The 25,862-nt window shown below is 40.9% G+C and overlaps 1 long non-coding RNA gene across 6 annotated transcripts in view; it reads right to left on the reverse strand.

The window, feature by feature from the left end:
• The window catches only part of LOC115939818 (uncharacterized), a 47,910-nt gene extending 22,306 nt beyond the window's left edge, over positions 1-25,604 (reverse strand). Inside the window, exons 1-5 of one of the 6 annotated variants that reach the window (XR_014142434.1) lie at positions 25,316-25,517; positions 21,927-21,958; positions 9,589-9,665; positions 3,115-3,305; positions 683-1,972 (exon numbers count right to left, since the gene is read on the reverse strand). This is a non-coding gene — a long non-coding RNA (uncharacterized LOC115939818). Of the gene's footprint in view, positions 1-682; positions 1,973-3,083; positions 3,306-9,584; positions 9,666-21,926; positions 21,959-22,133; positions 22,436-25,315 lie in introns of those variants that run through there. The other 5 variants (XR_014142444.1, XR_014142436.1, XR_014142440.1 and 2 more) reach the window with 5 other exon arrangements.
• Between the last annotated feature and the right edge of the window lie 258 nt (positions 25,605-25,862).

Here is a 25,862-nt window from a genome sequence, read left to right on the forward strand (position 1 = left end):
AGTAGCCCCAGCACCACTGAACAAGTTTGCCTTCTGCCACAAGACTCAATTTTGTAATATCTGATACTTCCAAAACAGCCGTATCCGCTTCCTTCAGCGAAATCTTCCAAATACTCAGAAAGTCCTTTCTTCTGCTTGTCTTTAAAGTAAATGAAGTCAAGATAAGCTGGTTTGCCTACTATGTGCTGCTTGATTTTTTTTTTTTTTTTTTTTTTTAGATTTTATTTATTTATTTGACAGAGAGATAGACAGAAGAGCACAAGCAGAGGGAGTGGCAGAAGCAGGCTCTGCACTGAGCAGGGAACCCGATGCGGGACTCGATCCCAGGACCCTGAGATCATGACCTGAGCCGAAGGCAGACGCTTAACCATCTGAGCCACCCAGGCGCCCTTGATTTTTTCTTTTTAACCAAGGCAGGTAACTGCTAAGCTGAACAATCAAGACCCTTACGACTCAATCAGAAAATAACTTTATTCTGGGGCGCCTGGGTGGCTCAGTTGGTTAAGCGACTGCCTTCGGCTCAGGTCATGATCCTGGAGTCCCGGGATCGAGTCCCGCATCGGGCTCCCTGCTCAGCGAGGAGCCTGCTTCTCCCTCTGACCCTGCCCCCTCTCATATACTCTCTCTCATTCTCACTCTCTCAAATGAATAAATAAATTAAAAAAAAAAAAAAGAAAGAAAATAACTTTATTCTTTGCCTTACTGCCAAGTGAGCTTACTCTGTGAGCTGAGTTCTTTTCCTGTCCCTGTATGAAATCTCTGATAAAGTCCACGTCTTCAATCACTATTAGAGAATAAGAGGACTTCCCTTCACTTTCAAGCATAAGAATAGTAATAAATGTACCCAGCCAAGTGCAATTTTCTAAAAGTCTGAATTTTATTTAAAGTGAAATCATCTGCCCCTCCTAGGTTTGACAAGCTCAGAAGGCTATAATGGGGCTATATTGAACTTCTTTTTTATTTCCCTCCCTCACTGCTTCTTCTCCCAGCTGGTTTTCTGACTCTGATTTAGGTCCCTCTGGGTTTGGAGCAGAGGAAAGAAGAAAGGTAGAAGGCAGAACAAGTGTAATCTGGTGCTGGTTTCTCATTGCAGGTGTCTGCAGTTACCCCCCAGCTGGGAGGGAAGAACAAAGCGGATTCCCTTCCTTGGCTGTCCTGTGTGGTACTTCAGTCTAGCCTGAGAACAACTGTCTACACTTACAGAGACAGCAGCAATACACTTTCCTCTGGCGGGCATGTTCGGTCCTTCTGTCCCTGTAAATTCAGGAGTCCACCCCCTGCTGCAGAGTCCTCTTGAACAGGATTTAAAGCGGCTCCAGAACAGCCCTCCCTCCTGGGGGCTCACATCTGGTCCACCGCCCCCACCCCTGGCACCCAATTCATCTGGTCAGCTCTTTCCTCTGCCCTGCCATAGAAGGATCAGAGCCGGCCTCTTGCCTGTGGAGTCCTCAGACTGGGCTGCCCCCATGTCCCCCGCCCACACCGGGACTTCAGGAAGACCCATTCATATGCTTTAGCTGATCCTCTCGCGCCCTCTTCTGGACCTTCACTTCCTCAACATCTTTTTCCGTTGTGGGAGACAACCTGAATCCAGACCACTTAGACGTTCTGTTTTCCTGATTTGATTGAACCCTCACTGGTTTCGGTGTTGCTGAACAGCAACAAGGATATATCTGTTATGTCCTGTCATATGTCCCTGAAGTTAGATGCAAAGGAAGTGAGGTTCCTTATCGTGTGCCCCTTAGCCGTCCAAAAGTAGAGATGGATGGGCCTCTAAGCTTTCCGCCATGACATTAGAATTAAAGGAAGATTCCAGTGGCCTCTCTCCTAGTGTATCGGAAGTATGTAACTGGAATGCTACATACTAGCTCCACCATCTCTTCTGTTGAAGGGAAAATATCCTCAATTTCTTTGTTCGCGTTCAGTAAACCGATCAGGTGAGCAGTCTTCTTGGGGAGCACTCCAGGTATCTCTGCAAAGACCGGGTGAACCACTTGCTAAAGCAGCTGGTTCTCATTGAAAGAGCTCCTTCAGGGTATATGAAACATAGTGCTGCTATCTACCAACCCAAGCCATAAACTGGTGCATGATGGGGGACATTATTCATCACTACAAATGTATTTCCTAGATTCCATCTACTGAGTTCCAATTATTTCCAGCAACTCCAGGCCATATGACTGTGTATGGTCTCTAGATTAGCTGGCCAGCCCACTAGATGTAGAATGCACATGGATCACATTTGGAATGACATCTTCTGCTATCGTGGGCCAAAAGATAGTCATCACCAAGGGAAAGGAAATTTGATATTTTGTATAGTATGCTCTGAGGGTAACCTGCTTCAAAATTGCCTGCAGTGCTTGGTAAATATGAAGATTTCCATACCTGCTCCAAAGATAGGGTTTGAATGCTAGAAATTACATATTGAAGAAATACTCTGGCTAATTCTTATACACACACAGAAAAGTTTGAGAGCCCTGAGATAGGTGATCAAAGAAGTAAAAGCCAGAGAAAATATACTACAAAATCTAAAAAGTCTAAAAAATTATATTTTCTTTAAACCTTTGTTCCTGACTTTTTTGCCTGATAACCTCCTCCTCTGCCCTTTTAAGTATGAGGTTGACTTCAACAACTAAAAAGTAGAAGAGAGAAAGAAGATATAAAAATAAGGTTAACAAAGGTAAAATTCCCATTTATAAGGCAGAGTATTTAAAGATGCCATCTAGAGGGGGGGCGCCTGGGTGGCTCAGTGGGTTAAGCATCTGCATTCGGCTAGGTCATGATCCCAGGGTCCTGGTGGGAGGAGTCTGTTTCTCCCTCTCCCTCTGCCTGCTGTTCCCCCTGCTTGTGCGCACTCTCTCTCTGCCAAATAAATAAAATCTTTAAAAAAGAAAGATGCCATCTATAGGTGATGAAACAATAAGTAAAAGCATAAGCATATTATTTTAAATGATAAAGGTCATCTCAAAGATCTAAAAGTAGTAAACAAAAGTGTATATTGGCAGGACCAGCAACAGTATTAAACAAGCTAAATCTACAGTGTGATTTTTAAATACAGATACACATCTTATTTTAGTGTTTAAATATACTTTTCAAAATAAATTTTATTAAACTTACTGATATACAATAAATTCTAACTTTTAGTGTGGTTCATATGGACTCTTCCTCCCTCAGGGTCTGAGGGATTGCTTCGGGCGGGTCTTCTGAACATTCCAGGACCTTCTTTTCCTTTTAGGTCTGGAATGCTTTGAAATGTCTGCTTTTGTGCTCTTCTTAGCTCTTTCATTGGTGAAATCAGCATCGTCCTGCTGTCAAAAAGGGAAGAGAAGAAGAAAATTAAACTTTCTTTTTTAAGAAAGTGAATAAGAAGGAACTCCCAGTTTCCACAGAGCAAGGACACTGCCCATGTAACACTATTAAACGTCCCCTGTTAACAGTCGCACAGAATATAACAGTTAAATCATTTCATGCCCAATGTAGCAGCAGTTGTATGTCCCTAGAGCACTGGTAGGGTGAAGGCAAGACCTGACCATTGATCATAAGCTTTTGTTTCCACTGGATACTTTCCAGTGTTGCCAATGATACATACCCTAATGGGAGCTCTATCCCAGAGAGGGCCATGTGTGAAAGATAGACAATTGCCTTAATATTAATTTAAAATGGAAGGATGTAAGAAAGGAAACATTTATTGAGTTCTCACAGTATGCTCAATATTTTAAATTACTTTATTTCATTTCATTTTTACCCTGTGAAGTAGATTATTGATGTCACTAATTTATTAGATTGGGGAGACTGGTATTCAGGGAGGTTAAGCAGTTTGACGAAGATCCATTCAGAAAGCAGTGAAGTAAGATTCAACCCTCGGTCTGTCTAAAAATCTGTTCAGAGATACTGGCTACTGGTAGATATGCTGTGGGAACTCCATCCCATTACGGGATTCTTTCAAGAATTAGGTATTGTATAATGAATAATGAAGTCTTCTAATCAAAATACAGCAAATGTTAGTTCTCTTCTTCAAAACAAGGCATCCAGCCAGAGTCTCTTGGGGTTAAGTGAGATGAAATTGTCTATGTACATCCCCAACTTGAATTCAGACTCCTTGCAAGCAGGAAATTTTCATCGTGGTATCCATAATGCTTAGAACGGTGCACATGGCAGATGTTCACTATTTATCTCCTGAATATTAAATGATTAAACAATGAGGTGAAAGAAGATGGCATTAAAGATTCAATTCCTCATCCGAAAGACCAAAGAATTGACTGAAAATTCTAGAAGACAGCAAAGGGGACAAAGATGGAATTTTGACAGAATCAGCCTGAGCCACTCATGTTGACACTGTCTAGTCAAAGAGTCATGTCAAAATGAAAATCACTGAGTTCTTCTTTTTTTTTTTTAACCAAGTAATGTATGACACAGAAATCTCCAGCTTCCTTCTCCTCTTTTTCTTGGGGCCTGATCACAGATACGTTACTTCCCAACCCCTGCTCCCCTGTTCATGAATCTGACATCATGTCTAAAACCTACGGGCCTGCTTCCCATGTGAGTGTGCAATAGCCAGACCACTCGTACAAAGCTGGTGAATTCCCAAGAGTCTTTGTAACTATTGGAGTCACTATGATAAAGGTCATAAATAGTGTTTATGAATTTCAAGGGATGTTTGGGCTTTGAGTTGTGCATGTTTCAACTAGGATTCAGCATGAGGTATATACATAGCTCTGTACTTAGCTCCATGGACTCCACCAAGAACGTGAGTAGATAACTGTAAAAACCCTCCAGACAGGTCCTCCTGTCTGGACCACACTCCTTAGCCATATCCACCCCAAGCTCCACCCTCAAGAGCTGGCAGGACATTGTAGAATAGACCTGGCTTGTGCCACTTTTGTTTTGTGTATTATAATGTGATCTATGTTCATAAAAAAGACAATCCTTCCACTCCAAATTAGAGTGAAAAGGAAGGAAATGAATAGTTCCATCCCACATAACCACTCATTGTTCTGCTTCCATTCTAGTGGGTCTTAACCTGGGACCTACAGATAGCACTGAGAGAGTCCATAACTTGGACTGGAAAAAAAATACATCTTTTATTATCTTAAATGCCTTTAAGTGAAATTTAGCATTGCACTCAATTATAAATGTAGGAAAGAAGTATTAGCGATATCTGTCATTTTGTCACAAATAGCAGAGATATTTTCATATCACACTACGGTTGTCCCAGAGATCTCAAAAGATTATTTATGCTCATGCCTAATATGCAGTCATGGTAGTTATTAAATCCACTTCCAGATGGCATCCAACTTGCCTGTTTAAAGATGCCCATGCCCTGGCTGTGACGAGCATCAGGTGTTTTATGTAAATGGTGAATCACTACATCGAACACCTGAATCTAATCCTACACTGAATGTTAACTAACTGGAATTTACATTAAAAACTTAAATAAATAAATATGCTTGTGGAACAGAGCTGGCTGACTACTGGATAATTCCTCATCTTGGAGTTATTCAGTTAATAGTGAAATCAAGTATTTGCATATCGATACCCAGACAACGACTTTGTTTTTCAGCGTTCCACATCTACACTCATTTGTGGACCAAATGTGGAAAAAGATGAAAACTTATATGTTAACGTTTTTCAAATCTAGATGGATCCAATTTCAATTCCTAATCCTCCATAGGACAACACAGTAGTTAGCCTTCACACTGATAGATATTTAAAAGATAACATTGAACTTTAACTTGTCTATAGTTTAAATTATTTATCTTGTCAATTCATATATAAAGATAGAAGCACATCTATTACTACATCACAAACTTGTTTAATCCGATGGTAAAAGCATTTTGATACAATTGATTCCCTCTTTAATCCCATAGATTTTATTGTATGCATTTTAAAATATTATCCTGGGAAGAGATTCATAGGCTTTAACAGACAGCCCTAAGGAGTCCTTCCACAACTCAAAATAATGTACCATGCTCTTTAATTTTGTTCATAATCTTATTTAGCTAATAACTCCCTTTGAGACTCACAGTCATGTTCTGGAGAATAGGGTAATATTGTAATCACAAAATCTGTAACATAACTCCAAAAACTCAATGACAAAAGTTATATACACAGATCTAACAAGTTGAAGTCTAGAATTTATACAAAATTGGTACACTGTGTTGAATAAAGCAAAATGATTTCAAGGAGAGTATTTAATATATCCTATAACCAACCCTCTGATTTATCAAAAGCTTCAGTGAACAAATTCATGAGAAAAATTTTTTCCCAACAAGAGAACACCTAGACAATCTGCTCTTAAATCAAGGTCAAAGTTGATTGACAATAGCAGCATTACCAAAAGTAGTTAGAAGAGTCACATTTTATTCCATTTTAATTTTATTAAATGTCTCTCAACTTGCCATGCAATGCTGGAAAACTTAATGCAGAGCTCATTCTCCCCACGTGTATACACCCATTCTCCCTCTCTCTTCTTTGCCAAATAAGTATTGATACATTTACTTGGTATTCTTAGATGTTTAAAAACCTAACACAGAATGTATAAGCACAGTATCAAGTGTTTGTAACTACTGATCAACCTAAGCTCTCCCATGTACTCTCCCCTTCCTTCCTAACGAAAAAGGACGTCAGTGATGTTCTAAGAGCCTGTCTGGTTTGAAGCCATGAAATCGCCCTCCCTATTTCTTCACTATTGAACTGATGTCTCTGCTGTGTCCTTTTGTAAAGATCTGATTCTATAGTTGTTTAAAATTATAAGGTACCCTGCATCTTCTTAGAGATGACTGGTGACTACCGTCAAGTAATAAGCATTAACATGAATGATTTTAACCATGTAATTTGTTTATAGGATTTTGAATCTCCAAAATATCTCTGTGAAGCAGATTGTAATTTTACTATTTTATAATAATAATAATAAAAGATTTTCTTTTTATTACTACACGTGTATGTAGAGACACACACACATCATATACGTATACATCATGTCAGAAAGTCAGATTAAAAATAAGAAGGAATTGGCAGAAATGTCTCTACCCCCTGATGTATTTGGTTATGATGCTCTGTATAGTTCAGGCAGGCAAAGTTTTCAGACACTTTTCACCTTGTTGCTTTTTTATTACAAAGCTGCTGCAGAATTCATTTTACTCTAGAATAAGAATCACGTTATTCTTCTTCAAATAAAGTAATTTAATAGAAAAAACATCTCCAGATATTCTTAAACACTTTTGTAAAGTCATGGTTTCTTAATCAAACTTGAAGCTTTCTAGAATCCAAAGGACTTTAATAGTCAATTTTTGCCCTTTCCCTCATTTACATACAAATTCTTTTCTCCTACTTAAATGCCATCAAGTTATCTTAAATTAGTGATGAGGTGGGAAAATAGGAAGAGCGGAATATTCTAGGAGGTGAAATAATTATTTCTTTTACGGTCCAGTACAGCTAATTGTCTTTGGTGCTGTGCTATTTAACAAAGGAAGCTCAGGAGGGGCACTCGGTCTACCTGTCTGTCCGCGCAGGAGTGCGAGCGCCATCTCAAGTAATTCACCTGTAATTCTCTCCGGAATAACTTTCTACGCTCAGCACCACGGCACGATTGTTAATTTTGGACAATGCGGCTCTGCCAGATTAAATATGTGACATTTAGAGTTTGCTTATTTGTTTATTTGCTTTAATTATTCTTTGCTAGGAAAAATAAGTTAAAAGAAGCGTGGGGAGCTAGCGTGGTATAATGGGGGTCAGGAAACGTGCGTCCTGCTCTTAAGTGAACAATTACCACTATCCACCAATGAGTGAATCATTATCCGTCCGGGCCCCACCATCCTCCACCTCCCACCCCACACCCTGCTCCACGCTTCTTGGCAAACTTAACATATAGATTTCAGTTTTTTACTCTAGTTATCAGTTATATTGTTTCTCAAATATTTTAACGAATCTTAAAGCAAAGAGTAGAGTAAAGCAGCTGATACACCATCAATGAGACGATGCTTTTTGTTTAAGGTCATAAAAAAAAAATGGATAGGAAGATGGGAAACGCAATTCTATTAACGGTTGAAAAGGTGTCCTTGTTGAAGGTACCTGTGCCTGGGAATGCTGGTGACACTTCAAGAGACAATGTTTTAGGTGAAACTGAGCTTTGTGAGATAGGGAGAGAAATTTGCCAGTTACTCCAGACAGGGAGACGGTCAGGTAGAAAAGGGAAAATAAAGCACAGGGTGTGGATCAAAGAAAAAAGTAAAGGAGTGCACCTGCAGTGTAACTTCTCCCCAAATCATAATCATAATAATTCACTAAAGTTATTAAAGCCTGGGTGGGAGTGAATCTCTTGTGGGAAAACTGAAAGGCTGGTCTTTGCCTCTACACAAGAGATCAGAAAACTGTCTTCTCCTAGGGCCAAATGACAAGTATTTCAGCCTTCGTGCGTCACATGGTCTGTGTCCAGCAACTCAACTCTGCCCTTACATCATGCCATAAACAATACGTGAATGAATGGGTGTGGCTCATATCCATCCTAGTAAAACTTTATTTTAGGACACTGACATTTGAATTTCATATAATTTGCATGTTTCACAAAATATTTACTCCCCATTTTTTTCAACCATATAAAAATACAATCCATCTTAATTCAAGGGGGATTACAAAAATAGGCAGTAGGCCAAATTCGACTTGCAGGTCACGGTCATAGTTTGCCAGCCCTTGCTCTAAACCAAAGTGAGAAGCAGAAGAACCAAAACAGCATTTATCTAGGGAATGAGGAAATGACCCCAGACATTCAGCAATTGTAGGAAGAGTTCTGGACTATCACTGGCTGGGGAAGTGGGTTTGATTGAATTTAATCAGATCCCTAAGAAGTGGCTTGGGCCCCAAATGACATTTAGATTACAAACTGAACAGATTGGGAGTGTTGGCCAGGTGTATTAATTGGAACTCTGCAAATAACTCAAAATAACTTTGACCAGTATGAGAGGGAAAAAAAAAAAATAGGAAGGTAGAATTAGCATAAGGACTCAAGTATGTCTCACTGAACACAAGTCCAAGATAGTATGAAGTAAATCTCTAGATTTCCAAGAGAGACCAGTCTCTTAAAAGAGGCAAAATGACAAAAGCCTGGAAAGACATGAGTCAAATTTGAAAATCTAAAAAGGATTCAAGGAAAGAGGAACAGCTTGAGTGATGGCCCAGATGTGCTGTGAATTCCTGCAGAGAAATTAAGTGATGGGAAAGGAAATCCAGTGGTGGCCCACCCATCCCGTCTCCCGCCTATGGAAAACCAGCGCTCTGTACCCCTTCTCCTGCTTCAAGGCAGGACCACATCTGAGACCAGAATAGAGGAACAACAGGCAGTCCTGCCCAGGGGCACTCAGCCGCTCTCAGAGATCCCGACACACAGAACCCACCCAGGAACCGAGAGCCCAGGGAAAGGCCTAAGGCTTGATCAGCTGAGGTCATGAAACTCCAAAAGGAGGAGGGGGCCAGGCCTATGTCAGTGGCTGGCGTATGCACCAAAACAGGGAAATACTGAATTGTCTGGCTTATATTGACTGGAATGACTGGCTTCCAGGAACAGGTCAGTGCTTTTCTTTCTCTCTACCTACCCACCTCATCCACCTTCAAGGAGAAAGAGAAGTTCTAACAGTAGTCAAGGTAGAAAGGGCTCCAAGCACACAACGAGGGCCCTGCAAAAGGGAGGGGGTTGTTTTAGAATACAGAGAAAATAAGAGGAAGTTCTGAGGTAAAGAATCATCCGGTCTCTGGGCCCTCCGTACCCTTAGAGGGGGCTTCTCCACCTGGGAGCTGGTCTCGGGGTGGCAGAAGCAGGGAGACCAGCCCTGAGCCACTCTTCACAGGGAAGGGGCCACCAGCTGGGAACACCTAACAGAACTTTTCATGGGTTTATCTTTCCATGCCCTTCTTCATCTTCCGAGTGACAGGATTGTGCAGCATCAGGATCAGAGGCCCTAAGCTTCTCAGAAGCGGAGGCTTACATGAGAGGCCAGAGGAACCCGGCCAGCCCTCGTGAAGTCTGTGCACCAGGACGGCCGAGGTGTGCAGCCAGAGTCATGCCTCGTGGTAAAGAGGGCTCCTTGGCTGGAGTATCCTCAGATCATTTTGTCTCCTTCAGGGACCTCTGCGGAGTGCCAGAGCTATGGTTGGGTGACTGATGGAAAATTCAGGAATTCAGCATCGGAATCAAATCCTTTTCCATCAGAAACTAACTTGTTTCCATGCTGGGGGTCAGGTTGACCTTCTGTGCCTGAGCCAGGAAGAGGGTGTGGGCAGGGGGCCGGCTCACAGTGTGGCAGCAGGCCCAGGGGCGGGGCAGTGAAGGAGGGCACCATGTTAACCTGAGGGTAGGAAACACAATGCGGGAAATGGAGCTCACTCTATGCAAAAGAGGTTCTTTCCCTTTTAAAAGACTCAATAGGTAATGTTGGTGCTGTACACTAAGGCCTTGGGGGGAAAGAAAAACTTCCAGATTGGTCCTCAGAAAACAGTCCAAGTGTGTCTCTCTCATGTGCCTTAGGGAGACACCTCTCTGGACAGCTACCAGGATGAACTCAGCATCTGTACCAGCACTGACAAGGCAAAAATAGACAGGACTGCCAACCCTCCTCCTTAGATCATAAACTGATCATTAGTTGGAGAGAGAAGCAGTTTTTGCCCACCTGGGATTATGCAATTAGAAACAGTCTGGAAGGTTTCATGTTTTTGTCCGAGGCAGCCACAGGGAAGGAAGAGCAGAGAAATGAGAAAGACTGACAGGGGACAGCGCTCTGCTGAATCTCACATCTTCGTTTCTGAAACGTTTAGAAAGCAAGGAGTTACTAGGCCTTGTGGAATATGACTCCCAGGCGTGGGGTGCTTTCCTTGCTTACGTAGGGATGTATCTATCCTGAGGCGGTCAGAGCCGCCAGGGAATGTGACAGTCCTGACTAGTATTCCTGGCGGGGGGGGGAAGGGAGGGGGGGAATACTGGTGCAGCTTATGCTCAGAGAGAGAGACTATCAATGCTCAGATTTCCCTACGGTGTGACATTGGGCTTAGGATAGAAAAGAAAATGCAAAAGGAAAAGACATTGTGAGTTTTCTGCATCTTAGATTCACTCACTGGAGGCATCAAGAATAGAGTTAATGGGCGTTCTCTAACTTCGATCTGCCAGTTTGGAAATGCCATGTTATTCTCGGATTGAAATGATAGGAAATATCCTCTGTTTGACATAAATGCTGTAACACACATACACATCAATACACACATATAAAGACTCAGTTCCTTTCTTCAAGGAGTTTACAAGTGGTTGGGAATTCACATTATAATTATTGTATCACATGATACCAGATGCCTTTTTTTTTTTTTCAATCAAAGCTCTTAAAAGCTGACTTTAGAGATAAAAATCTTATTTCAGGAAAAAAAATATCATTGGGAATTTCTAAAAACACAGAGAGACAACATGCAAATAACAGAGTCAAGAAGCAATGAAAGTTCTTAGATCTTCACTGCACCCCTTCTCGTCACCGCTACAAAATTCAAATTAGTAAATTTGGGCTACAGAACAATTAGGCTAAAACTCATGATGAAGCCAAAATTTTCTACCATGTCATTTCAACTGTTAAAAGAAATGACACATTTCACTCAACATTTATTCAGTGTAATGTTCCTGCCAATTCCTGCTAGAGGCTGGGAGCACATAAGTGAACAAAGCTCGGGCCTGCCTTCCAAGGAGTGACCCGTTTGCTCACACTGGAGAAAACAATTCCTACTAAGATTACTGCCTCCTCTATGTCTTTCATCCCTGGCCACATCCCTAAATTCTCCCTGCTAGCTGAACATTAATTAACAGAGAAATGACTCAATTGTCCTTCAAACTCAATACATCCAAACCTCAAACATTTTTAGCAGCTCCTCAGGTGCTGCACACCTCACCTTATTATCATTCCTGGCCCCACAAGCTAGAAGACTCTGGGCTAGCTTCAGCTCTTCACATTTTCTCATTTTCTCTGTTATGTTGTCAAGCCTACCTATTCTACCACAGAAATAGCTCTTCAATTCATCTTCTCATCCATCATATGCCTTTTCCCTAATTTAAAAACTCTTGACCTTGGCAGGAACTGATGAAAACATTCAGTGCCTCTTCCAAGCCCTTCCCTCCCCCTGAAGTCCTTTGCACTAACACAAGAGCTGTCTTCCTAGAACACTTGAAGGTCTGATCGTGTCCCACTGTCCTACTTGAAAGCCTCAGCTGAGAAATACTGCCAACTCTTTTCAGTGGCATTTAAGCCCCCGACAATACGGTGCCGTCCACTGCACTGTATGCATCCATATGCCTCTCGCCATGCTGACCTACATCTTATTCTTCCAAAAATAATCCAGACGTCGATCCTTGCAAACCTTTCTCCCACGGGTCTATCTATGTGGAGAGAGTGCTCTCTTGCTTACGACCACATCCCCAGACTACGCAGGCCTGAAATCTCTGGTTGGAAGCCAGAAAAAAGAGCAGAGGCTTGTGGAAAACTAGTCCTTGAAGCTAACGCAAGTGGGTGGACATGATCTGGTCAGATATTGGCAAGGTTTAAGACTAAAATGACAAATCTGAATGTATAGGAACCTTAAAATCGGAGCGGGGGCAAATCCAAGTGCAAAGCTGGCAGAATTTAATAAGAAAAAAGACATGCTTTCTCTAGGAGGCATTTGGTGTATCTGTAAAATGGTCATGGACAGTGATTGTTGGCCTCCTGCACTCTCGTGGGTATTCTCATAAGCACAGACCTCTACAAGGCTGGAGCCTGACGGAATGTAACATCACAGCTGCTTTGCAGCAGCTGAGCATCAGGCAGTGTCACTTCAAGAATAAGGAACTATTTCTCTTAGGTTGACTAACAGGTGGGTTTCAAATGTTTTTGGTAGCATCTGCTTCATAATGTTCTCTCTTTGGCATACTTCCTAACTCTAAGAATTTTAATGAAGAAAAAATTACTGCCATGCAAAGGAGAGCTAAAAACAGCATATGCAATTTTATATAACCAGGCTTATCCTAGCATGTCGGGTCACCTTAATCCCTCAGTGAATAAGCGCTAGTTGAACTACTGAGATATTTCCATCCATTATAGTCTCATTTCTTGAGTGTCCAAGGCAACTGTAACCAAGAGCCAATTACCATTGTAGTTCATTAATCATCAGCTTTGCTTAATGCCAAGAATTGGAGTGAAGCTGCCTACGTTGTTTTACTTAAGTTTCTCTACCTGATGCACATAAATGAATAGCTGGTCCTCTAGGAGGAGGCCAGTCTTGTGTAGGCTCTGGAGAAACCGCACACTAAGCCTCATAAAAAGTTTCTCCCAACAAAATATGGCATTTCATGCAGTTTATGGTGTAACTTTTCTAAGTTTTAACAATAAACTTCATAAATTCAAATATCATGTATACTATTTTTCTATGTTATAAAATGTATGTTGGACTATTCAAAACATATCCAAAGTTTTTACTGTATCTAGAGATCAGTGATGGGAGTATTTTTAAAAATCTATGTTATCAAAAACTGCAGCCTGCCATGTGCCCCGTGAGCTTAAAATTGCAGCCTGATCCATCTAAAGTATATTTTTTTCCAAAATGAATACAACTTCCCAGTATGGAAGAATGGTTTTATTTTTAAGAAAATCATGTTTAGTTAAGCACATACAGAATTTCAATATTTTCATAGAGCCCTTGAAGACAGAGTAACACTGCAAAGGTGCTGCTATTTGTTCTAAACGGACCCCACAGATTAGGAAAACTAATTTTATCCATAAATGGGTAAAAATTCTATGAGATGGATTTTAGCTCAATAATGAAAGCATGTCCTGGGGCGCCTGGGTGGCTCAGTCTGTTAAGCATCTGCCTTCACTCAGGTCATGATCTCAGGGTCCCAGGATGGAGCCTGGCATCGGGTTCCCTGCTCAGCGGGGAGTCTGCTTCTCCCTCTCCCTCTGCCTGCTGCTCTGCCTACTTATTCACTCTCTCTCTCTCTCTCTGTCAAATAAATAAATAAAAATCTCTAAAAATAAATAAATAAAAATAAAATAAATTCAATTAAAAAAAAATAATGAAATCATGTCCTGATAGTCAGATGTCCTAAAATAGAATGCAGTACCTTGGCAGGGCCCCCAGGGGGACTCAGTCGGTTAAATGTCTAACTCTGGATTTAGGCTCAGGTCGTGATCTCAGGGGGATTGAGCCCCACATCAGGCTCCACGCTGGGCATGGAGCCTGCTTAAGATTCTCTCCCTCTTTCTCTGCCCCTCCCCATCCCTGCTCTCTGTCTCTGTCTCTGTCTCTGTGTCTCTCTCTCTCTTTAAAAAAAGAAAAAAAGAGAGAGAGAGAGAATGCAGTACAGAGAAAAGATCCTTGCAAAGGGAAGAAAGTAGAACCAAGGAAACGTAGGGAGGCTGATGCTTGAGCACATGAAACCATCTTAACTTCCCAGTGCAGAAAATAATGACTTTTAAGAAAACAGATACTTAAAACTTAATTTCATGTGTTGTCCTGTAATTTAATTTTAGGTATTTTCATCTCCTCCACTATTCTGAATCTCTAAAAGGTGGCTATACACAGAACTTCAGGGAGTGAAGGATCTGAACCATACCCAACAGGCCAATAGGAAGTAGGAAAAGGGAAAGCAGAATGAAGAATGGAAATGGGGAATTCAGAGGAATAGCAACTCAGAGCCAGTAGAAACGAAAAAGAAATGTAAGTCTCCCAGGACTTCGGAGCTCAACACAAAGTGGAAGATTTAAGCCAATTTGCTTTGGATTTCAGAAGACAATATGAGCCCAGAATATATCTGGGTTATTACCATGGATTTATCCAAATTGATTCAGCACCTACTATGTGCCAGCCACTGATCTAGGCTTTGGAGATAAGGTACAGCAAGTGGAGCAGACAGAGTGGAGGAGAGTCATGGGAGCTGAGGCTGGAGAGCCAACAGGGGCAGCCAAAAGGCCCGGTACGCCTTGAGAAGGGCTTCTACAGTGAGTGTGAGTCTCTGAGCGAGATGGGAAGCCACTGGAGAGTTCTGAATGGAGGAGTCACTCAACCTGACTTCCATTCTGTCCAAGGCGTTTGAAATAATCTACTACCGTGGAGCAAGGGATGAAACAGAAGAGCAGCCTGAAGGCCCGTAGTTTGAAGGTCCTCCAGGTGAGAGATGGTGGCAGGATGGATGGATGTTCTCAGAGGAGGTGGTGAGAAATGCAGAGCATGGATATATTTTGAGGCTAAAGAGGACAGGATTTGCTGACAACTTGGATGTGGGGTGCAAGAGAAAGAAAATTCAAGGAAGAGTCTAAGGTTTTCAGGCTGAGCAGCTGCAAAAATGAAACTCAAGTCAGATTTCCAAATCAGGGACTTTTTACCCTGCCTTCAAAGTCTAGGGAGAGACAGCACTGAAAATGTGCAAGTGGCAATATTAGAATACACAAGGATTTTTCAGCCACATAAAGCTGAGTTTCTTCCTCGTCCTCATCCTGAAACATAAAAAAAAGGCAAGGTTTCTCCATTTTTAACCCACTAAGAGTTAAGGCTTTCAGCAGTTTTTAATAGTACATTGCAAATGATAACACTTCGTGACTGTTTTCATTAAGTATAACTAACATCTTATTTTTATTTTAAATAACTTTTAAACAGATTTTCATTATTTGCAATTTTCTCACTTGGAGGAAAACTGCCTTTACTCCTGAGCAGTCTGTATAACTTTAGAAGTTCCTTGGATGAATACTAAGGTGGCTCTGAAAACATGACCATGTCTGACCCTGCATTCATTCTGGAGGCCTGTGGAAAAAAGGGCCCGGAGCAAGTTGGAAATCAACTATTAGAGCTAGTCTGAACTATGTAAGGCTACCCAAGATGCACTGATCTTTGGGCCTGTTTCCAATTTGCAAATTTAAGGTGAAAAAATGTATCACAGGACTGACATAAGGAAATGTCTTACTTTTCAAATAAAAGCATTTAATGAAGTATGTTGATATTACCAATGTTTGGGGTATATTTTAACAAAGCAATAAAAGTAAAATTTGGCCAGAGAAAAAAAATCATGACAGCTTGCCTGCTTCAATCTGACAAATACTAGGACTTGCTTCTTTTGGGGGAAATATGGTCATTTTTAGCCATAACTAAATCCGACAGCTCCAAGAGGGTTGTTCCCAGCATCACGTGGTGCTATGCCCAATCTCCTTCATGAGGATGGGTGAGAGTTCCCATGAAAGCAGACATCAGCCAGGCTGTCCTTCCAGCTCCAGCCTCACCCCCATGCACTGGGGAAAGATAGGACCGATCAGCACTAAACCCAAACTATTATAGTTTTTGTTTCTCCTATTATTTTAATTACTGTTTTCCTTTTGCCACTGTTGCACAAAATGCTTCATTTCCTTTCAGCAGCTCGTAAACTTTCTTGGCTTACAGACCTGTCAGGCAGTCTGGGGAAGCCTATGGGCCCTTCTCAAAATTATGTTTTTAGATTCATTAACATAAAATGCACAAGACTACAAAAGAAACCAGTACACTAGAAGGTAGTTCTCCCATCACTCTCCTTGGCAGTCCACGGGCAAAGTAATGGTTCACAATGATTACTCTTTAGTAATCTTGGAAACCCGTTTCAAAATTACTCACATTTTAGCCCTCAGTCTTTAGTAATCTTGGAAACCTGTTTCAAAATTACTCACATTTTAGCCCTCAGTCTTTATGTCAAACAAATGTTGCCCAAAGTAAGATTGTTCATCCGAAGCTTTAAATAAATTGAGAATTAACACAGACTTGGACAATTCTGGCCATTAAAAGGAAGTGGTTAAATTGCCTGAGGCCCCATTTCATAATCCACATGTCTAACACACTTGGCATGAGGTTAGTGTGGGATACACTCATGCCTGCACAAAGGCCATCATTCTGGACTGCTTTTTCACACACTAATGCACGCATGATAATATTTGGAATAACAAAAAATATAGCCAGGGGAGTGGCGGGATCTTCTGGAACATCTTCATTATTCACCAGGACCTAATACCTCCAAGGCCTTTACAGGTCTGAATATAGATCAGCCTGAAACATAGGAGTTGTGCAATAATTTTTTTTTGAATGACTAATGATGACAGTAGAGCCTTTACTTCATAAAAGGGATTCATGTATTTTGGATTCATGTATTTTACTTTAATATACAGGTTGTGCTCTCTATTGAACAAATTCAAACAATCAACTGTTAGAGTTTCTAGTACTTAAAATACATATATATTACACATATTATTACATACATAATATATATTATACAAGATTACCTATATATTATTTATTATATATAAATATATATACTATATCAATTGCCTGACCTGTATTCCATTTCTCACTAATTTTTTTAAAGAACTGTATCTTCCAAGACAATGACAAAAGAAGGTACACATTCCTGGTTGATACCACAGGGTCTAATAAAATCCAAAAAGATTTCAGATTTCTAGTATTGGTATGCCCAGAAATTTTATATTTCTCTCAGCTTTGTAGTCTGTCAGATATAAACAGAACAAAAGAAAAATCTCCAGATCAGGACTGAAATACAACAGAAAGACAGTGCGTGTTGCCTGTGTGAATAAAAGGGGAAATAAGAACGACCTTCTTTCATGTAAATTATGAAAATAAAAGATCAGTTATCATCCATGGGTGATCGAGGGTGAATCTATCCTCCTACATCCATAATTATTAACCCCGCCACATAATGCACTACATGAACCTAACCTACAGTTAGCTAGAAATTTTGCTATTTTGTAGGTTTTTTTCAAACATTCTAAAACCCCAGTTCTATTTCTTTTCTTTTTTTTTTTTTTTTAAAGATTTTATTTATTTATTTGACAGAGAGAGAGAGAGACAGAGAGAGAGGGGACACAAGCAGGGGGAGTGGGAGAGGGAGAAGCAGGCTTCCCGCCGAGCAGGGAGCCCGATGTGGGGCTCGATCCCGGGACCCTGGGATCATGACCTGAGCCGAAGGCAGACGCCTAACCATCTGAGCCACCCAGGCGCCCCACCCCAGTTCTATTTCTTGAGATGGTTTTGATGTGCCCTTTAATTAGGGACAGAAAGATGACCTAAACTTTAGACTCTAAAATACTTACTGAGTTCCCATCCAGTGTATGATTATCTGCCTTTCTGCTCTGTTTTTAAGTAAAACTGATAACTATCGGTTAAATATGATTATGAGAACTTCCCTGAAAGGAAAAAAAAAATATTTAAAATGTTTTTAAATCTCTCAATTTAAATTTCTCAAACAAAAAGTTATTCTAGAATTACAGCTGGGATTAAGTTTGGGGATTATTTTCTATTAACTCAGTGAAAATCGTTTCTTCAATATCAATTTGCCCTTTTGGAAATATACTGATGAATACATATCAGTAACAGTCTACTTCTTCAGTTGGATACTTTGGGCTACAAAGAGTAGAAAATCTGACTCGGAGTGCTTGAAACAGAGGCGGTTTCTTGTTTATTAACAGAAGGCTGGACAAAGCAGTCCAGAGGTTCCTCCACGATGACACGATTGGGCTTGCTTCCTCAGTCTCGGTTTTTCACACCCAGTTTCATTACAGCCGGTTGGAGGCTGCCAGACACAAGGAATTCCAGCACCAGGGAGAGCATTTCCTCCCGCCCCTCTGTCCTTTCGGGATGGACAATCTCCCCTAGAAGCCCCAGAAGTCTTCCCCTTGCATGTCATCGGCCAGAACAGGATTTCGGGTCCCCCCAAACCAATCATGGGGCTGGAAACTGAGATTGTCATGATGGTGTTAGACAGTCACGACTAACCCCCTGGCCCTGGACACACTGTCACTCCAATAGCCTCAGGATCCTGCGGGCAAGGAAAGGGGAAGGAACCCCACAGTGTCTGCCACACACAACATGTGCTATATACTCTACACCCACTTTTTAAATCCTTGAAAGAACAGTGCAGTGCGTATACTTCTAATTCATAAATGAAGAAATCAAGGCTTCAATAAACCCGATGATTTGACAAAGTCACACTGCTCATAAGCAGGCAAGTCTGAACTGAGGGCTGACTGCCCCAAAGCCTCCATCCAAGCCCTGCAGTCGCTACCACAACCAAACCACCAAGAAAACAATGGGACTAGTTACTGTGGCTTGAAAGCCAGCGACGTTCGGCTCTGGGTGCCAAAATACGACTAGAACTTCAGACTGTTTCGTGGAAAAAAGACGTGCATGTGCATCTTCAAGATATCCTCCAAACACTAATATGTTTGGATTCTTCCGAAGAAAAACTCTCTCTGCAGTTGAGATGACAGGGACCATCAGTTCAGGAGAAGAGAAAATACGACCCCTTCCATACTCTCCACAAACCGGTGCCATGCGCCTTGAGACCAGAACAGGTCATATGTCAGAGGCGGCATCTTCTTGATGATTTGAGAGCCTCATAATTGTTTATTGACTCAAGCCCAGCTTCACTTCACTTCTGCTTTAGGAGAAACTATTTTTCTATAATTTAGTGGTAAATGATTTTTGAATAATGAGAACTTGAGGGAAGAAAGAGGAAGTTATATGAAGCGAGGCAAATAATTGAAGATGTTCATAATGCAAGTCATTTTTCTCCAGAAATAGCACCTGCTGAATTCCTTATCTTTTTTTCCTGGGTGAGGAAATAAATAACAAAAAACAAGCTGCGTGTGTGTGTGTGTGTGTGTGTGTGTGTGTGTGTGTGTTAAGATATTGATGCTTGGGTATCATGTGGCAGAGCAGCTGCTGTTCATAACATTAGGCAGTAGCAAAATTGAATGTTCTCAACAAGATGATAATTATTTATTCTTACTTGATAGATTCTTCCTAAAATTTCCTATTATTTGCTTCCTGTTCTGTCTGCAATCTTCCATCAAGGAAAAGCACATCACCCTCTTTCTGTGTTGTTAACGTATGTTTTAGAGTAAATGTTTACTTTAGAAATACTCTCAGTCCCAAATGCTAATGAAAATATAATTATATTGATAAGTGAGGAAAAGTGAAAAGGAAATGACACCGTGGGTCCATATTACCAGCATTGCTTCGAACTTGCTAATTGTCGTAATTGTGGTAGCTCTTCATGTCACATTCTCTTTTCCCTAAAATGGAACTTGTAAAAACTGTTTCAAGAAAACAGTACTGGCGACACAAGAGGTTACCAAAGAAAATGTGTTACATTATTTTACTTAAAACAGCCACATCACTGATCTGTCCCAGATGCCTTCACGTCTACTTTTGCTGACAAAACTATAAAAACAGCTCCAACAGGCAGAGATAGGAATATGACAGACTTCAGCTGTCTGTGGGAAATGAGAGAAAAGAACGAAACAAGCTGACATTGCACAAAACATAAATTCCGTTTTTCCATAATTTCTGTTCCATGCTTTTTCTAAGATATGTCAAGAAGATCGTTTTCGTGTTCAATGTAATACCTAAGGAAGTTTGTCAATTCTCCCCAGTATTTTCATTTGTGCCTGTTGGCTTAGAAATGTATTTGTAAGTGCTTTACATAGCACTGGTCATCAATCATAGGTATATATAGAAACAAAAATAAATATCAGTGCTCTCAGCATTTTAAATATCTCTTTGAACATTTACAATGAGCACACAGCTTTATTTGGCCTGTATAAATGCTTTACCTTTTAAGGCTCGACAGGTTACAAAGTACTGCGTGCTATGTACTATCTCGTTTGTTCTCACATAACCAACCAATCCTTGAAGTGGATAGGTGGGTAATTATTCCTATTCTACAGATGAAGGTGGGTTCCGAGATAAAGAGTGATGTCCCACAGGGGGTGGCGGAGTCCGGAATAAAACACGGGCCTTGGCATTACCATCATAAATGGCATAAGGTTAGAAAAAACTTGGCTGGCAAATGCCTCAATAGAAATGCAAATGAAAAATCTAATTGCTTCTTTCTGGCTTGTTTACATATAGCCCTACAAACTCTGCTCCAGACAAATGCTTTCTTCAGTATGTGCACAATACTGATGTCAAAGTCTTCTTGAAGTTGGTGTTCAGAGAACCTTAGCATTAAAGTAAATCCTTCCTATTAATGGCACTCTTCTCTCTTGCTGATTTTTCCATTTTTTTAAAAATATCCTAACATCCTTAACAAAAACCTGTTGTCATTTTGTATGTCTAGAGATGCAAAATGGAAGAGTTCTGCAGTGACATTAACTTGGCCATATTTGTAGACCTGCAGATCAAAAGTCTATTATACGTTAGCTGGTTTAAATGTAAACCATGCAAATTATTTGTGATGTGAAAACCATGACTTTTGTTTTATATAGGCATTTGTAGCTCTGAGAAAGTGCCTTTTCATTTTAACGTGTACTAGCACATACAGATCTGTGCAGATGTAGTCATATATATTTTTAATTGGTCAAAAGCTGTCCTGGTTCACAGTGGTTGTTAACATAACATTTTGACTTTGTTTTAAAAACAAACTAGTAGAAAACAGTTTGGCCTCAAAATATTAAGCATAGAGTTACCATATGACCCAACAATTCCACTCCTAGCTATGCACCTATGAAAAGTAAGAATAGAGATGCACACAAAGATTTTGCTCTCAATGTTCACCACAGCATTATTCATAATAGCGAACAAGTGCAAACAACCTAAATGGCCATCAACTGATGAATGGCTACACAAATGTGGCATGTCTCCCCCGTGGAATATTATTCAGCAATAAAAAGTGTAAAGTTCTGCTCCATGGAACAACATAGATGAACCCTGAACCATTATCCCAAGTGAAAGAAGCCAGGCACAAAAGACCACATACTGTATTGATCACACTTATAGAATTGGTAAATCCATAGGGACAGAGAGTAGACTAGTGGTTGCCCAAAGCTGGGAGGTGGAGGCAGTTGCTGGTGAGCAGAGAACAAGTACTAATGCAGACAGGTTTTCTTTCTGGAGAACAGACATACCTCAGAGATCCTATGGTTTTGGTTCCAGACTGCTGCAATAAAGCAAATATCACAATATCATGATACAGATGAATTTTTTGGTTTCCCAGTGCATATAAAAGTTATGTTTACACTATATTGTACTCCATTAAGTGTGCAAGAGCATTATGTCTAAAAAAAAGTGAATACATTCATTAAAAAAATACTTTATTGCTAAAAAATGCTAACCATCATCTGAGCTTTCAGCAAGTCATAATCTTTTTGCTGGTGGAGGGTCTTGGCTCGATGTGGATGGCTGCTGAGTGGTCAGGGTGGTGGTTTCTGAAGGTCCAACTGGCCACAGTAGTAATGTCTTAAAAAACGACAATGAAGGGCACCTGGGTGGCTCAGATGGTTAAGCGTCTGCCTTCGGCTCAGGTCATGATCCCAGGGTCCTGGGATCGAGTCCCGCATCGGGCTCCCTGCTCCTTGGGAGCCTGCTTCTCCCTCTGCCTCTCTCTCTATGTCTCTCATGAATAAATAAATAAAATCTTTAAAAAAAAAAAAAACGACAATGAAGTTCACTGCATCAAATGACTCTTCCTTTCACTCGAACACTCAGAGGCCATTGTAGGGTTATTGACTGGCCTAATTTCAATATTGTTGGGCTCTAAGAATAAGGAGGCCCAAGGAGAAGACAAGAGATAGGGGAACACTGGTCAGTGGAGCAATCAGAACCCATGGAACAGTTAAGTTTGTGGTCTTAAATGGGTGTGGTTCATGGTGTCCCCACATAAGCACAATAGTCACATCGAAGATCCCTGATCACAGATCACCGTAACAAATATAATAATAATGAAAAAGTTTGAAATATTGCTATGAATTACCAAAATGTGACACAAGTCAGGAAGTGGACAAATGAGGTTGGAAAAATGGTACCAATGGACTTAATCAATGCAGGGATGCCACAAATCTTCCATTTGTTTAAAACAAAAAACAAAAAACAAAAAACAAATAAACAAAAAACAAAACAAAACCAAAAACATGGTATCTGCAAAGCTCAATAAAGCTAAGCACAAAAAAAGGAGGCATGCCTGTATTGAAATGTTCTAAAATGTGGTGATGATTGCACAATATTCAACTGATAAGAACAAATATATTAAAAAACGCAGAATTGTACCCTTTATTTAAATCAGTGAATTTTATGGTATATGAAATATATCTCAATAAAACTGTAAAAACAAAACAAAAACTAGTGTCTTCATTCAGGCTGCGATGACAAACTATCACAGAGTAGGTGGCTTCGACAACGGACAGTTATTTCTCATAGTTCTGGAGGCTGAAAATCCAAGGTCAAAGTGCCGGCAGATCCAGTGTCAGGTGAGAACCCACTTTCTTTTCTGGCTGTGCTTGTGTCCTCACATGGCAGAAGGGGCTAGAAAGCTCTCTGGGATCTCTTTTATGAAGACACTAATCCCATTCGTGAGAGCTCCACCCTCATGACCAACTCAACGCCCAGAACCCCCACCTCCAAATACCATAACATTGAGGGTTATGTTTAAGTGTATGGATTTGGGGGGACACAAACTTTCAGTCTCTAGCACCTAGTACAGTCATGTCGAGTTTTCTGATTTGATATTCAAGAATAACAGAGTCAAAAGACCTGGGTTCAGATCCTGGCTCTGTTTAAGCAGTGTTTGTGACCTGGACAATCACTTAATCTCTGCTGTTCTTTTCATGGAAAGTAAGGTTTCACTAGTGACTGCAGATCAACTCTAACTCTACAAACTAGGATTATGTCGATCTTTCTTTTCCTAAAGGCAGACTAAGAAAAATGTTTTGTGGTATAGACAGACCCCCAGGATGGCACCCCTTGTGCTGCTCCAGCTGCCTTTCACTGGGAGTCTCAGCCATGGTGAGAAAGGGTATGCTATCACGGGCAGCTTTCCAGCGAAGAGAAGTCTGAGCCGCGTAAATCCTACTGCTATAATGGAGCCAAGATGTATGTGCACCAACTGGCTTGCAAGACATTTACAACTTCACTTTTTAAAAATCCACTCTAATGTCTGTCTGACACTTTTTACTATAATGTCATCAGACTTTACAGAATCTGCAGACTTATGGAATTTGAATTGGAAATATTTTGTCCTATTTTACCTTTATGTGTTCCCTAGGCTATGGAATCTATAGTGTTTTTTGATATTTGCAAGAATATAAAACTCACTGTTGGGGCACCTGGGCGGCTCAGTTAGTTAAGCGGCCAACTCTTGATTTCAGCTCAGGTCATGATCTAGGGGTCTGGAGATCGAGCCCCATATTGGGCTCTGTGTTCAGGGAGGAGTCTGCTTCTCCCTCTCCTCTGCCCTTCCCCCCACCTCCCTCATGCTGGCTCTCTCTCTGTCTCTCAAATAAGTAAATAGAATATTTTTTTAAAAAGTAAAGGGAAAACACATCCCCTGGCTGTGCAACAATGAGGCTTTAGCTTGTTATAAATTTAGCAGTTCTGGGACACCTGGATGGCTCAGTTGGTTAAGCACCTGCCTTCGGCTCAGGTCATGATCCCAGGGTGCTGGGATGGAGTCCTGTGTCAGGCTCCCTGCTCAGCGGGGAGCCTGCTTCTCCCTCTGCCTGCCACTCTCCCTGCTTGTGCTCTCTCTCTCTCTCTTCCCCAACAAATAAATAAATAAAATCTTTTAAAAAAAATTAGTTCTTTTAGTTCCCTTTCACCCACTCCATCCCTACTTCTCTCCCCTCCCCCAAAGCAAAAAGTCTGGAAACCAAACACACAGAAAGGGTTTGTTATGTAATTAGCTCCCTAACCACCACCCCACCACAACACACACACACACACACACATAATTAAGATGAGAAATAGTACATGTATAGCAATCCAAAAGACATACAGATGTATTAATGACACTAATACTTGTTTTTGTTGTTGGTTTTAGAGAGGGAGAGAGAAAGTGGGGAGGGGCAGAGAGAGAGGGAGAGAGAGAAAGAGACTCTTAAGCAGGCTCCATGCCCAGTGCAGAGCCTGACGAGGGGCTCCATCTCACAACCCTGGGATCATGACCTGAGCTCAAATCAAGAGTCAAATGCTTAACTGACTGAGCCACCCAGGCGCCCCAATGACACTAATATTTGTTGAGGTTCATAACAGACATTTATCCTAATACATAGAAGGCCCCATTCCACAGGTGGAAGAGTTAGATAAGATACTGATATGCATACTTTCTCTAATCCTCTCAAAGGAATCAATTCATTTACTCTTGAGAGACGATAACGGGACTGGGAAAGAACCTGCCTTTCAATGCTCTGAAATCACATCACATGTCTCTCCTTCAATTCTTCATTCTCCAGGTGTCCCTAACGTGAAGCACAAAGCATACACAGGGAGCCCTTGAGGTATTGTCCCATAGTGCACACCTTACCTGAGAGGAAAAAACAGGCTATTAAGGCACAAGTCCCAAGGATGCATCCATTTTGATATATAAAAGATAAAAAAGAAAACAGGGTAACATAGCAATTCCAAGAGCATGGTTTGATTTTCATCCCATCTGCTAAGCATGCTCTAACTCATTGCTACAAGAGGTCATATCTTAAAGTGGCAAAGTGATGACTGAGGGTTTTCTATATTTAAAACTTCATTGTCAGGAAGATGCACAGGTGTACCTGCTGTAAATCATGGAACAAGACTGAAAATGAATGTGGCACACCCTTTCTGCCACACACAATAAAGATTCCTTTCCTCAAGCTGCAGGAATCATTGTTTGCAAAGCACTTCAAGGCAAGCCAGGGAAGCATGTTTAGAAAACAAAGGACTTTTTAATTGCTGCCGACATGAATGAACTTTCTGAAACAACAGCTGTGTCTTGAGATTACATTACAAGGCATGTGAGCAGGATGCAAAGCATCCTCATAAAAAGACAAAGCCTGAGAAGCCTTTTATTGTTTCAAAAAAATTCCCAAGCCCGGGAT

The sequence above is a fragment of the Leptonychotes weddellii genome, chromosome 2 (assembly GCF_054177405.1).
Source record: "Leptonychotes weddellii isolate Sample4059 chromosome 2, ASM5417740v2, whole genome shotgun sequence".
Taxonomy (NCBI): Eukaryota; Metazoa; Chordata; class Mammalia; order Carnivora; family Phocidae; genus Leptonychotes; species Leptonychotes weddellii.